Source organism: Thamnophis elegans, chromosome 1, assembly GCF_009769535.1.
Source record: "Thamnophis elegans isolate rThaEle1 chromosome 1, rThaEle1.pri, whole genome shotgun sequence".
Lineage (NCBI taxonomy): Eukaryota > Metazoa > Chordata > Lepidosauria > Squamata > Colubridae > Thamnophis > Thamnophis elegans.
The window spans coordinates 183,776,442-183,782,458 of record NC_045541.1 but is presented as its reverse complement, the minus strand read 5'-3'; positions in this window follow the sequence as shown (position 1 = coordinate 183,782,458).

Sequence of the window (6,017 nt, the reverse complement as noted above, 5' to 3'; positions counted from 1 at the left end):
GTTACTGATAATGTTGCAAACCTTTGTGATACCAGGTTTGTATGTGTCATCTAGTCCAAATAAAATAGTGTTAGGACAAGAAATGCTTGTTCTAGGGATCTTCAGATCTTTGTCCTTGTCTCAATGAAGAGGAAAATTGAAATAGGCTAGAATTTCCTAACTTGCCAGAACTCTTCTGAGAAAAGTGAGATACAACTTAAAGGTTAGGAGGGACAGCACCTATGATACTCACTGCCCTGGTGAAGAAGTTGACTTGTAATATTACTTTGAACATAAAGTCACAGGAAAAAACCCTCAAAGAAAAGTTCAATCTTTGCCACTGTGGGGTACTACAAAAAAACCCACTCAGTTTAGAAGTCAGCAAAGCTTATGAATAATGGCTCTTAGTAAATCTTAGTAAATCTGTGCCTCTCCCCCCATGTGGAGGGCTTCAGCCAAGTGAAGAAGGGAGGGAGAACAGAGGGTGATAAAATGATATGAGATATGGACAGACACGCTTTTCTCATTCCTCACAAATCAATCCAAGCTGAATGAAAGAGATTACAGATGAACAGACTTGGAAGGAATCTTAGAGGTCATCTTGACCAACCCCCCCCCCCATCCAAGCAGAAGACCTTACACCATTTCTGACAAATGGAAATCCAATGTCTTCTTGAAAGCCTCCAGTGATGAAACTCTGGTTCCAAAGACACACAAAAATGGCAAGTCCAACTTCACCAGCACACAAAATCACACAAAATTTAATGTTCCCCAATATTTCTCTCTCCATAGACTCACACCCCAATACTACCAGCACATCTTGGCCTTGATGTTTGTTGTCATAGAGGTGAACAAGGATCTGGATCTCCTCCCCAACATCACACTTGGCTTCCAGGTCTATGAGAATGCCCAGATTCCAGGGAGATTTCCTCACAGCCTCTCTCTTCTGTCTACACGAGGCCGAATGGTTCCAGATTACAAATGTGACAGGCAGGACACCCTGCTCTCTGTCATTGGAGGTGACAACGCCAAATCCTCAAGGCAGATGGCATCCATCTTCAGCCTCTTCAAGGTCCCACAGGTAAGGGGAATATAATATGTAATAGAAAAACAACAGAAAAGGAGGTGTTGGGGGGACACATTTTATATGCAAGATACATTTTTACATAACCACTAATAATATTGATATAATTCTGAAAGAAGAAGCACTTCCTGACTTTCATAGTTTATCATGTTTCTGTACCTTTCAGTTCAGTTTATTCTCTGCATCAGGTGGATGGTTTGTTCCTTTGACTTCATCAATCACAACCAGGCAAAATAGGTAATTGGTGGCTCTTCCTAAGAAGGGAGGAAGAGAAGCCTGCCATTGAAAGTGGATAAACCTGAGTATTGGGACAATAAAACATACAATGGGGACCCTTAAAGTCAGCATTAAAATATACTTTGTCTTTTAAAGAGGTTTCTCACTTTCTCCAGCTTGGTGTTGGTTTGAGTTCACTGAGGGAGACAGAAGAGTTTATCCTTCTTTCTTCCAAATTAATCCCAGTGAATTTCCTCAGTATATGGGATTAGTCCAGCTGCTCCTGTATTTCCAGTGGAACTGGGTTGGGTTGGTGGCCCCTGATGATGACAGTGGAGAACATTTCATCTCATCTGTGATGCCAATGCTCAAGGAGAAGGAGATCTGCCTGGCCTTCACTCAAATGATGAATTCTGATTTTGCTAATAGTCCAAGTTCGAAAGGAATCCATATTTTAAACACTTGGTCTAAAGCCAAAGTGATTATTCTATTTGGAGACTCTAGTACCATCAGAAATGTACAACTGTTGTGTTAGTTTATGAAACATTGACAGAAAAATCATTTCTGAATGTCTGGATCCTTACATCCAATTGGAAATTTAATGTGATGAAATCTGAATATCTATTGAAAGCTATAAAGCCCTTCCATGGGGCTTTGCATTTTAGAGACCACCAGGGATATCTCCGAATTCAGCTGTGTCTCATGTCTTTAGACCCTTTGAACCCACAAAGGAATGTCTTTCTCCCGCGATGGTGGGAGTGGGTCTTTGACTGCCAGATCCACAAACCAGACAAGGTCCCTCCGAAAGAGAAAAAACCCTGTACAGGAAAGGAGAATTTGCAGAATCTGCCAGCTTACGTGTTTGAAGCAAGCATGGCAGGTGAAAGTTACAATATCTACAATGCCATTTATGCTCTGGCACATTCATTACATGCAATGTATGAGTCCAGAGGGCGACCAGCCATGCTAAGACTTGGAAAGAGGATCTCAAATATCCAGTCATGGCAGGTAATTTTGTGACTTTTTTTAATCCAGTCCATAGATCTTTCAAGAAGAAGTTTCCATGTGCATTTCTGGAAATAAAATGCACATGGCATCATATCACTGCATATAATTGGCATCAAACCAAATGGAAACTAATTAAAAAACAATTGTCAAGTGAATTTCATATAGTTTTTGTTGAAAAAAGGTAGAAGGGGAAAAAAATCATTGGCCATAGGTTCCATTTAGGGAAGCCCTTTGAAAAAGGTCCTCAAAGATTGAGTTTCATAAAGTGTCATTCCAGGGAGGTATCATCATCCCAGAATAACATAGAACAAGATTCTGCCAGATGTTTCAACTGTCCTAGGGTATATTTTCAGAACCATCTCAGTTTCCTTCTGGATGTAGCCTGGGTGGTGATTATGATGATGGTGATGTTCTTATCCATTCAGTCCTGTCCGACTCTTTGCAATCCTATACGCCAGGTCCCTCCACATTTTCGATCTTGCTCCTTTCCAAAAAGACACTCAACTCAGTTATTTTAATTGTGGCTTAGTTTCTATGGCTTCAGTGGTGGGTTGCTCCCAGTTCAGCCCAATTTGGCTGAACCAGTAGTACAGTAGTGGCAGTGGGAGGCTTTGCCCACCCATACATTTCTGTGTGTGCACAGAATCATTGTCATACACATGAGCGCTTATGGGAGCGCGCCAAAACACATAGTGGAAAAATTGTCAACCCAACACTGTATGGCTTGACTTGTGAGTCGACCAGTGTATTGAGTTTGCCATTTCTTGCGCTGCAGAGCTGGTTGTATGAACACAATCTCTGTTAACTTTAGCACACTCAATAGGACTTAACGTAGTGTAAAATTCATTTCTGAAATGCATAATACGAGAGTCCTGTTCTCTGCAGGAGTTCCTCCTATTATTTCTGGAGAGAATCCTCCAATGCTCATGTTAACAATAAACACAGCCCTAAGCCTGATTATTTGCTGAGTCCTGCATTTGGATTCCATAACAATAGCTAAACCGGTGTGATAGTGGTTAGAATGCAGGACTGCAGGTACATCTGCTGACTGCCAGTTGCCTGCAATTTGGGAGATCAAATTTCACCAGGCTCAAGATTGACTCAGCCTTCCATCCTTCTGAGGTGGGTAATGGGACCCAGATTGTTCAGGGCAAGAGGCTGGCTCTGTAAACCACTTAGAGAGGGCGTATAGCACTGTGAAGTGGTAGATAATCTAAGTGCTATTACTAGTGCTAAAGTTAAAAGTTGCCTTTTCACTCTATATTCTTTTAACTACCACCATTTTAGCTAAAGCAGCATAACCACCATTCCTTGGCTAGCCTTCACTTTTAAGGATTGGGTGATTTGGTTCATTTTCCAGGGCTTAATCCCCCTTTATCAACATCTTCCAGCCTTGATACTTCTGAAGCCTTGTAAACTTCATTTGAGTGAGTTGCTCTTCATCACACAGTTCTTGGGAGGAAAGAGTTTCTTGTGACCTGATGGCTGTAGCTGGTCTGTATCTCAGGAAGGCTTGTAAGGCTAAAGGATCAACTACATCTTACTCTATCTTGTAGCTTCAGAGTCCTTGCTTGTTCCACCAAATGCCTCGTCCTTCTTTTAGTTCTCTACTTCAATGCCCTTTCTCTCATGCCCCATTCCCTGTGTCCATCAGTGTTTCATTCACGTGGGTTTTTGGCTTTTGTAGTTTTGGAGGTTGTGGGAACTGGAACTCTAGTCCAACAAAGAGAAAGATTAGGGGTGAACTGAATGCAGCTTTCCAAATATTGAGGGGCTGTCACAGAGAAGAGGGGCTCAATTTATCTCCAGAGCATCTGAAGGCAGGACAAGAAATAATAGATGGAAGATTATCAAAGAGAGATCCAGCCTAGAATTAAGGAAAAATTCATTATAGTGAGAATAAATAGAATAAAGAAACATGGAAACCGACAGCGAGAAAAAGACATAGCGGTCATTGACTCTCCCCTTTCTTTCTTCTTTTCTTTTTAATCTCTGTATTTGTTTTTATTTTAATTACTATTTTTATAGTTTATTTATTTTTATGTTATTTTTTTCATTTTTGTCAGATGATGGATATGTGATCCCAAGCAAGCTTAATCTCAGTGACATGATTGACCCATTATCTTGGTGTCAATTGGTTAAGTTTCCACTCCTATTTATGTGAAATAATACATTGAATTCTTTGTATATAGGTATCATTCTCATAGAATTGCAGTTGAAGAAGCCATAATAAAAATGCCCATTGTGAAGAGGAGTTTTGAAGTTTTGAAGTTTTGTGTTACTTCTGATTATTCAGATCTCCACCAAAGAAACTCTTCTAGATTCTCAGATATACACACATCTCCTAAGATGATGGCCACCCCAGAATGATAGAAACCATGATGCCCCATTTTTGTCTTCAACAAATTACTACATTGTCTGAATGTCTGTTTTCTTTCAGCTTCTTCCCTATTTGAGGACTGTCCAGTTCAACAACAGTGCTGGAGATGAAATATACTTCTCAGAAGATGGACTGGGGTCTGCTCGTTATGATCTTCTCAACTGGGTTCTCTTCCCAAATCTATCTTTTGTCCCCATGAAAGTTGGACATATAGACCCTGGGGCTTCCCAAGACCAAGATTTCATCATCAACTCTGATGCAATTGTCTGGGCAATAAAGGTGAGCTGGAAGGTCAAATAAATCCCTAAAGACTCGTTCCCTTCTGGGGATTCCAAAAATCCTCCTTATAGAAAATTGTGGGCACCATTTGATGAAAAATTGTTTTACATAGAACATGTTTGAAGTCTGATTTGTGACAGATCAAAAATTGTTTTAGATTGTTGTTTTAGGAAAACTATCTCAATTCATAAGTCTTCTTTTGCATGCTGAGTCCCAGTTCCAATCTCCAGTATCCATGGGTGGTTTGGAGTGGCACTGGCCTTAACCCCCTATGGGTTTTCTTGATTTGTGATGTGCCCTATGTAATCATTTCTTTTGAAGACACTCAGATAATGGAATCAGGAATGAACAAATCAATAAAAGAAGCATATTCAATGTTTGGGCCACCAACAGTATTTGTCTTTTCTCTTTTAGAAGGTGCCTATTGCTAGGTGTGGCATGAAGAGGTGCCATGCAGGAGAGAGGAGAAGAGTTCCAGAGGGTGAGCAGGTCTGTTGCTCAATGTGTCCCTTGTCCAGAAGGAACCATTTCTAATGAGACAGGTACAACACACTTTAAATGTAGACCTTCCAGGATCAAAAAAGCAAATGTCAAATGTATTGTCATTGTTTGGTAGATTGACATTCTTCAAACAATTCATGCTTTTCAGCAGAACCTCTAAGTTCATGGATCTAAACTCTCCTCATCCCTCCCCAGACAGCTTTTCTGCTCCTCAGCAATTTACAGGGTAATTCCAGAGCACAATTAATGGGTTCCCTACAGGACTTTCTAGTCCTACCCTTAAAACAAGATGGACCTTGACAGACTTGACACTGGGCCCTATCTAACAAAATGAAATTTAACGTAGAGAAAAGTGAAGTCTTATACTTAGGCAAGAAAAAATCAAAAGCACGCATACAGACTGGGTGAAACCAAGCTTAATAGCAGTAACTATGAGAGCGACATTGGAGCCTTAGTAGACAACCAGCTAAATATGAGCCAACAGAGTTGTAGCCACCAGGAGCTGAGCGTGGAAATGTCATCTTCCGCTGGCTTCGCACCCATGCAGTTTCCTCCAACTTCTTCCCCATC